This window comes from Rhinopithecus bieti, unplaced genomic scaffold (assembly GCF_001698545.2).
Source record: "Rhinopithecus bieti isolate Rb0 unplaced genomic scaffold, ASM169854v2 scaffold_18504, whole genome shotgun sequence".
NCBI lineage: Eukaryota > Metazoa > Chordata > Mammalia > Primates > Cercopithecidae > Rhinopithecus > Rhinopithecus bieti.
This window is the reverse complement of record NW_016809260.1, coordinates 82,537-92,284: the sequence shown is the minus strand read 5'-3', so window position 1 is coordinate 92,284 and position 9,748 is coordinate 82,537.

The following is a 9,748-nucleotide window of genomic DNA, read 5'->3' as shown; positions in this document are numbered from 1 at the left end:
TTGACTCCATATTCTTAGCTCTCTTTTACTCCTGTGGCCTCATTATTTATTTCCATTTGACAAATAAAATGGATAAAAACTACAACATGAGAAAAAAGACCCCTAGTTAAAGGCACTTGAACATTTTACCTTTTGGCCTTGGCTAAACACAGAGGCTGGAATGGAACATGCACAGTCAGCCAGTGTCATAGTCACCTTAATGATCCACACAGCTAGTGGTATAATTCATTAGCCTGCTGGGAACATTATTGATCATGGTGATGACCAAAATAATTGGAGCATCCAAATTGTGGTTCTGTGCCCATTTGTAAAGTGATCTTGTAATTCGGTGATTTTTCTTTATTTGTTTCAAAATTTCAGTGTTGGAAAAAGTCTCAGTGATTATCTGGCACAATATTATTATTTTATAGTTCAGCGAAGCTAAGTGCCTTGATCCAGGACACATGGCTGGCTAGTGGTGGAAACACTGGTCTCAGGGCTCCTAATCCCTTATCCATTCAACAACACTCAGTGTGGGAGAGTAATGTGAGCAGGAAATAGCTTCTTTTTTTATATATCATTATATATCACTAATTTTTTTTTCCTATTACAGCAAAGTAACATACCTCAGACTGCTTGATCCTCTGTATGAAGTGCTTTATAAATAAAGTTCTGTACACGTGTAGATCCCTTTGTAGGAAAGAGGTGAGAGTAGCACTCAAACTTCTCTCCACATGATCAGTTGTTGGCTGTCCACTGTTTCAGAGATTCCTAGGGTAAGAGTATTTGTGTGAGTTTGTGTGTATATGTATGTATTATTGTTGTCATTGTGTTATATGTAAATTTTATGAATATTATATATCTTTCCTGAAAGTTAGGGCTCTTGTTGGGGGAATTTGTGGTTTGGAAATCTATTTTCTTGGAGAGTAGTTGATATAATCAAGGAAAATAGAGCTAGAAATCTCAATTACCAATTCTTTTTTTTTTGTGACAGAGTCATACCCAGGCTGGAGTGCAATGGTATAATCTCGACTCAGCTCTGCCTCCTGGGTTCAAGCGATTATTGTGCTTCATTCTCCTAGTAGCTGGGACTACAGGTGTGGGCCACCACACCCAGCTAATTTTTGTATTTCTAGTAGAGACAGGGTTTTTACCATGTTGGCCAGGTTGTTTTCAAACTCCTGGCCTCAAGTGATCCACCTGCCTTGGCCTCCCGAAATGCTGGGATTGCAGGCATGAGCCACCACACCCAACTTCAGCTGTCAGTTCTGAATTATGAAACATATGTTGGGTTGGCAAAAACAAAGTAGATAGGATTATTCAACAACCTTTCATTTCTCCACCTTTTTTTAAAAAGAGATGGGGTCTTGCTGTATTGGCCAGGCTGGAGTGCAGTGGCTATTCACCAATGTGATTATATGCACAGCCTTAAAATTCTGGGATCAAGAGATCTTTTTGCTTCAGCCTTCCCAGTAACTAGGACTACAGGTATGCCCACTGTACTCAGATCTCATTTTCCTTTTTGATGATCAAAGGTAATACATATGAAGCTCAACCCACTGAAAAAAATTAATTTAAAAACTTAAAGTTGGCTTTGGCAAAAATAGAAGGAAAACTGATAGTATTTGAATGGTATGAACTTCCAGCTAGTAAGCTGATCCATCTTATCTACATCCCTTACCTCAAAGCTCTTAGGTATAGATCTAAGTGTGCAAATGGCGGCCAGAGAGATGGCTTATACCATCAAAGTGGTTGAACCTAGATCCAACCAGAGAAAGACCTGTTCTAATTTAGATCCTGTTCTCAAGATGCAATGGAAATGATGTCTGATGACAGTGGTTGGACCAACATCCAGTGTCCAGCTGGGTATCTTTTCTACCAAATCAGGTCTGCAGGAAACAGACTCTTGGACAATAGGTAGGATTTTATTCTTGTATGTTCTTAGGCTTCCCAGAAACAATGTCATTTTCTGAAAAGCTTAGTAACACTTTCAGAAGTTCCAGTAATTATTTCAGACTCTGTAGACTCTGCTAACAGTATCACAGACTTTGGCAATGTCCCAGAAGCTGTATGCTAAACAGAAACCCTCTGTGCACCTTATGATTCGTATTGACTGATTCTGTGCACCTTATGATTCGTATTGACTGATTCTGTGCACCTTATGATTCGTATTGACTCTTTCCCTTTCCAAAGTCCACAGGCACTTCTCTATCCCCTTCTTCTACTTATCCTCCTCCCATAGGCTGCATGTCCATTATTTTCTTCTCGGTTTCATCCTGAAAATTTGAATTTCAAAATTCTCCTACTTTCATGATTAATTCCCCTGAAAAGTTAAACGCATATTTACCTTACAACCCAGCAATTCCATTTTTCGGTATTTACTCAATAGAAATGAACACATATATCTACAAAAACACTTGTACAAGAATGTTCACAGTAGCTTTGTTCATAATAGCAAGTTTGAAAACTACAAATAACTGAGATGTCCATCAACATAATCTGGATAAACAGGCTATGGTATATTCATAAAATGGAATACTACTCAATAATAGAAGGAAACCAATCACTAGTCTTCAAAAGACAGGATATATTGTGCTGCATGAAAGATGTCAGAAGCAAGAGTGCCTATAGAATATTTGTATTTATATAAAATTGAAGGACATAGGCAATGCTAATCTATGGTGACAAATATCAGTAGTACAGTGATGGCCTTTGGCCAGGAGGGCCATGGAGATTGACTGGAAAGGGCTGGAGGAAGCTTTATGGGATGATGGAAATGTTTTGTGACTTGACAGCAGTGTGTGCTGTATGAGTGTTTGCATTCAGGAAAACATCAAACTGTAACATTTAAGATCTGTGCATTTCACTGCATGTAAATTAAAACTCAATTTAAAATAAAAACATGAAAGGAAGCATATTCTTTCTCTAGCCCTCAGTTTTGCTCATTTACTCTCACTTAGGCATTATGCTTTTATAATACAATCACCTCCCTTCAAACTTACTGTCAGAAAGACAATGTAGTATCTGTCCATGACACATCTTTGTGTTTATTTAGATCAATGGTTTACATCTCCCAGTTTTCAAGTCTAGCAGTAGGCTTAAAGTACTGTGTTTGTTTTCAGTTTAAAGTATTCTAGACATTAGACAGAAGACAAGAAAGCTATTTCAAGGGATTGCCGAGCTCCTTCTAGAGCTTCTAATATCATGGCCAGTGCTTTAGTGACCTATAAAAGTTATTCCTGATACGTATATATTTACTTATTTATCTATGTGAGAGAGGGTCTTGCTCTGTTGCCCAGGCTGGAGTGCAGTGGCATGATCATAGCTCACTACAGTCTCAAATTCCTGGGCTCAAGAGATCCTCCCGCCTCAACCTCCTGAATAGCTGGGACTACAGGCGTGCACCACCACACTTGGCTAATTTTTAGTAGAGACGAGGTCTCACTGTGTTGCTGAGGCTAGTCTCGAGCTCTTAGGCTCAAGCCTTACTCCTGCGTCAGCCTTCTAAAGTGCTGGGATTACAGGTATGAGCCATTGCACCCAGCTTGTAGTTATTTTTTTGAGACGGCTTTCTGCCTTTCTTTTCCATCTTCTCACTCACCTCTATGTGCAGTATTGTGTGGGTGTGTATGTAAACACACATAATCTTTTTAAAAAATTCATTCTCAGAAATATCTGAGTCTCTTTCTCTCATGGAATTTTCAAGCTAATTTAACATTTCCCTTGACATGTCTCTCTCCCCCACTAAACTTGGGGCTCTCTTACAGGTGGGATGTATCTAATTCATTTTGCTTTCCTAGTGCCCAACGCAGAATGTGCGCAAATACAGACATGCAGTAATGATCATTGAATACATTAAAAAATGACCCTATTTTTTTCTTATGTGTCTGATGAAGTGAAAAAGAACTGCAATGAGAGGCAAGAACTTTTGACTGAGTGGTGTTTGCAGTTATAACTGTCCCCTCAAATCCACCACTGTTCTCTGCACTCCTATCTTTACTTCCTTCTATCACTATTTTATAGCAACACCAGTGTAGTATAAGTGTTCCTACAACCTCACACTATAGAAGTCTTTGGGGAAAAAATGACATTATAATGACATTATAAAATGAAAGCAATTTGTGCCAAAAAAGAGATTACAGAGTTTTGCACCTTGAACTTTTACTTTATTGAAGCCAATGTTTTTTTTCCACAGGCTTCCCAAAACAAAGTATGTTCAGATTGGACTGGGCTTAAAATGTAGTATTTAAAACAGCAACATGTCTGACAGATCCCAGAAATGAAATATGTCCATTTCTTTTGGCAAGGAGCAGAAGGCAACATAAAGCAGCTGCAAGAATTAATTCATGGAGATAGTTGACATTTTCGAGCTGACTGCCTCTTAGAGAAAATGATGTCATTCTCCAGCAGCCTAATGACAGTCATCAGCCTGAGAGGACACATGCTAATAAGGTTCATTGCTCACCTAGTTTTCTTCCTTTTTGTCTAGCCAGAGTGTCCTTGGATGCCCATAATTTGGCATTGTGCTCCTAGACTCATTTTTAAGAGAGACTAGAGTATGAAACTTAGGAAATAGTGCTTTCTTTTTTTTTTTTTTTTTCTAATCAGAACGTTGAATTAATGTTTCTAACTTCTTCCAATAACTCAAAGTCATGTTCCCAGTTTATTCATAAGTATCCAAATTCTTTTTTTCTTTTTGAGATGGAGTTTCGCTCTTTTTGCCCAGGCTGGAGTGCGATGGTGCCGTCTCAGCTCACCACAACCTCTGCCTCCCAGGTTCAAGTGATTCTCCTGCCTCAGCCTCCCGAGTAGCTGGGATTACACACATACACCACCACCCCAGCTAATTTTGTATTTTTAGTAGATATGGGGTTTCTCCATGTTGGTCAGGCTGGTCTTGAACTCCCGACCTCAGGTGATCCACCTGCCTTAGCCTCCCAAAGTGCTGGGATTACAGGCGTGAGCCACCGTGCCCGACAAAAGTATTCAAATTCTAATTGAACTTTCTAAGGTGTTGGATGCATTGTTTAAATTGTGAAAGACCATTGCTTTAAGATGCTGAGGCAGCTCCGATGATGAAAAAGCATGATGCAGTAAAAATCTAAAATTTCATTCTCGACCACAAAGAACATTGAGTCTGAAATGTCTAGAATACTCAGTATAGGTATCCTGGAGTTGACTTTACTCCTGGACAAAATTATGGCTTTCAAAGGAGTTTTAAGATAAATTTTCATCTTTATCCAAATATGCAAAAGGTAACAAGCAGTATCAACTTAAAGGAAAGAAAGAGCAATGTCAGCTCACCCACACCTTTCTGACCATGGCTTTTGATTCTACTATCAGAACCCATCTCAAGAAGCAAAACACCTGTTACATTTCCCAAGCCTTTCTGTTTTTGTCTCTCCCCTAACAGATATCACCAGCAAAGACCCTTCTGAGCAAATGTGTACTGGAGACCTCCTGAGGAATCCACTGGAGCCTGCGCATCCCCTTTTCCTAGCAAGGCCAACTAGAAAACTTTCAACCGAGAACTATCATGAACAGGTAAAATGTGTTGGCTAGCAAACAAATAAAGGAGGCGAGCCATGGATTTTGGAAGAAATTGGTATGTTGCAAGCATAGAAGGCCTGTAATTCAGAATGGTTTTTATGGCTGAGGAGTTTCACCTTGTCCTAACTTTGGCCACATATTCTTGATGGAAATTAACTTCTGGGAAAAGAAACTCATACTACACCTAAATGAATGCTTGAGTATTAGATGGTTAGAACCAACTGATAGTAGAAAACAATTTTCTTTCTTTTTTTTTTTGAGATGGAGTCTAGCTCTGTTGCCCAGGCTGGAATGCCGTGGTGCGATCTTGGCTGACTGCAACCTCTGCCTCTTGGGTTCAAGTGGTTCTCCTGTCTGAGACTCCCAAGTAGCTAGGATTACAGGCACCCACCACCATGCCAATTTTTTTTTGTTTTTAGTAAAGACAGGGTGTCACTGTGTTGGCCAGGCTGCTCTTGAACTTCTGACCTGGTGATCCTCCCACCTTGGCCTCCGAAAGTGCTGGAATTGCAAATGTGAGCCACCGTGCTCAGCAGAAAAAAAATTTTCTTAGCAGCTCAAGTGCTCAAACTGGTCCAAGGGTTTTCTACACCGGAGGGCAGGGTAGTCAGGTTACTAAATCAAGAATCAATGGTGTTTTGTTGATATTATAATGAAAAAGTAGGTCCAAGTTGAATCTGGAGAAGGACCGATTTTTAAAAAGTAATAAATTAGGCCGGGCGCGGTGGCTCACGCCTCTAATCCCAGCACTTTGGGAGGCCGAGGCGGGCGGATCACAAGATCAGGAGATCGAGACCATCCTGGCTAACACGGTGAAACCCGGTCTCTACTAAAAATAAAATTCAAAAAAGTAGCCGAGCGCGGTGGCGGGCGCCTGTAGTCCCAGCTACTCCGGAGGCTGAGGCAGGAGAATGGCGTGAACCCGGGAGGTGGAGCTTGCAGTGAGCTGAGATCCGGCCACTGCACTCCAGCCTGGGTGGCAGAGCAAGACTCCGTCTCAAAAAAAAAAAAAAAAAAAAAAAGAAGAAGATTAATAAATTAGATCATCTGTAACCTTGGGAAAAAATGTCTGATGTCCTGATGTATGTGGAATTAATTCAGTTAACACTTATTTAGCATTGACTCTGTGAAAGTCCTCTTCAAGGCTCTGGGCAAGGGACAAAATAAAAGATACTGCTCTTACCTTCAAGGTCATTCAATCCAAATGGTATATTAGCCTATGTACACAAATTACTTTCATTTTGTGAGGCACAAGTCACATACACTTAACCCTCACAATAGTCCTGCTAGTTGGGTATTATTATTATTTATATACTTTTGCCTTTGTGTAAGCGTTTTCTTTTGTCCATGCCTGTTTGTTGTGTATAAAATGGGTATGTTAGATTAATAAAAATAATAGCTAATACTTATTGATTACTTACTATTTGCCAACTGTTTTGAAAGTATTAGCAAATTTAAACCTTATACCAACCCTGTTATATCTATCTTTTCTTCAGAAATATAGCAAGGTTAAGTGACTTGCCCAAGATCAGAGCTGAAACTCTAGTTCTCTTGCTCCAAATCCAAAGCTCTTTCCAAGATACGTAGTCTTGGAATGCAGCTTTCCTTTGGAATGAGCAGCAGCATGTCAAATAAGGAAAGGATGTGTAGAGTTCATGGGAGGAGACATTACTTCTGACTGCAGAATTATGGAGGCTTTATGGGAGACGTGATATATTTTATCTGCGCACTTTGGTCATGTGTCTGACCGTGGACAGAGAAACCAGTCTAATGAGCCTTCTTTACAGGTGACCCTCTAGTCCTTGGTGAACATCATGTTTTTATTCTTTCTTAATTCCAACGTTTATTCTTGACAACTTTACAAATGAACAAATCTTATTTACTAAATTGTTGATGTAGTTTTTGTCTAACACAGAGCTGATTTTACCCTTGAGAGAGGGACTCAAGGCTTCATTTAGGGGAGGATTAGGTTTGATGTTTATTCACTGCATGAGGCAGATTGGTTTTAGAGACATGGGTTATGGTCTTGGCTTTTCCTGTTACTGCTTTTGGGTCTTTAGATGAACATTTTGCTTTCTCTAGACTCCTTCTTTATATATAAAACAACTACATCTTTGGACCTATAGTAACTTTGGTGGTCTCTGATGAGACAAGAATATGAGGATGCTTTGTGAATGGCTACAGAATGTCAAATAATATCATTCTCACTCAGTATTAGAAAATATTGATAAAATATTATCTAGGTTTTCAGACATCTTAGAAGATTTCTTTTCTTCAGGGAAAGAGAGAACCCTAAATATCAATTATAATCAGAATTTCACAGCAAATAAAATACCTGTGTGTTAATAAAATTAATCCTTAAAATTAATCCTTAATTTTAAAAGATTCACTCAAGGAGCTCTGATGAACCAGATGACAATGACTATTTGATATCTGACCTTAATTTTTTTTTTTTTTTTTGAGATGGAGTCTTGCTGTGTCGCCCAGGCTGGAGTGCAGTGGCCGGATCTCAGCTCACTGCAAGCTCCGCCTCCCGGGTTCACGCCATTCTCCTGCCTCAGCCTCCGAGTAGCTGGGACTACAGGCGCCCGCCACCACGCCCGGATAGTCTTTTGTATTTTTAGTAGAGACGGGGTTTCACCTTGTTAGCCAGGATGGTCTTGATCTCCTGACCTCGTGATCCACCCGCCTCGGCCTCCCAAAGTGCTGGGATTACAGGCTTGAGCCACCGCGCCCGGCCTCTGACCTTAATTTTTTAAACCAGGCATCAAAACTCTTAGAAGTGGATAGGTAGGGTGGGTACAGAAGAGGAGTTTCGGAATTCCCTTTACTGTAGGTTAGTTGGAAAGAGAGAATCAAGATTTATATGACTCTCAGGCAAAAAGAGTGGGAAGAGATAGACTGAAATCTTCATGTTCACAGGTAAGAACAGACATTTCTTGGCCCAAATGATAAAGCAGTGTTCAACTCTTCTAGTCAAGTGCCAATACTGCACTCCTGTTAAGTGATATTCCTGGCCATTGTCAATGTGCAAGTCCCACAACAAGGCAGAGACATTCATGCTCTTCGTTAACATTCCCCCAAGGTCTCAGTTTGCATCTCTCTATGCATCTCCTAGCTCTGAAAGGAAGTTTCCTGGGAAACATTTCTATGAATGGAATGGATGAGGTTTGTCCCATGAGGGAAGAATTAAAAAAACAAACAAACAAAAAAAACCAGACACACAAACAACAACACAGTACAACAAAAAACTTCTTTCCCACTGCAGCCAGGAACAGATTACGCCTATCTTTTTTCAAAGACAGATGGCAATTCTGACCATGTGGTATTCAGTCATACTAGAAATGTTACTCCCTCGATTTAACAGGAGAGCTTCCTTTCTTACTGATTAAGAAAGTCAAAAGGGGTTTAAAATTGCTTAGGGAAGGAGAACTATGATTGAGTCTTCTCAGCCACAGATAAGCATCGGCTCTTTCTGATCTGCTCTATTGTCAGCTAAGTAACGACTCAGTTTGTGCGTTGTTCTCCTTGCTCCGAACAGAAGGGAGAGTAAACCTTATCCACAGGTTCCTGTTACAAGTAGACACTCCTCTTCCATCAGAGGTGGGCTTTGTGTGACACAGTCAGGACATTCACAAATTAAAAAATAAAGAACAGCTAACATTTCCACCAGCTATTGATATTCCCTATCCCAGTAAACCTTGGGTTTTCGTCTGAGTATTGGTTTCTAACACAAAGAGAGATAGAGAAAGAGAGAACATATAGGTTAACCAGCTCTATTGCTAACAAAAGAAGTACTTCAGAGAGGAAAGCAACCAGGGATGAAAACTGACCCTTCTTCTCGGCAGCAGCTTCCTGGCTAACTTAAACATCCTATTCCTGAGCTGGTGGAAATATGTCTTTTCTAAAAAAACAGATTTATTGAGATGTAATTTCCACAGCATAAAATTCCTCCATTTAAAGCATGGGACTCAGTGGACCCAGTGGTTTTTAGTATATTTATGGATTTGTTCAACCATTACCATAATCAATTTTAGAACATTTTCGTCACTCCAAAAGGAAGCCCAGTGCCCATTTGCTGACACTCCCCATTCTCCCCACTCCACCACCAGCCCTAAGCAGCCACGAACCTACCTTCTGTCTCCATAGATTTGTCTATTGGATCTTTCATACAGAAGCATGCGGTAATGTGATCTTTTTTTTTTTTTTTTTTTTTTTT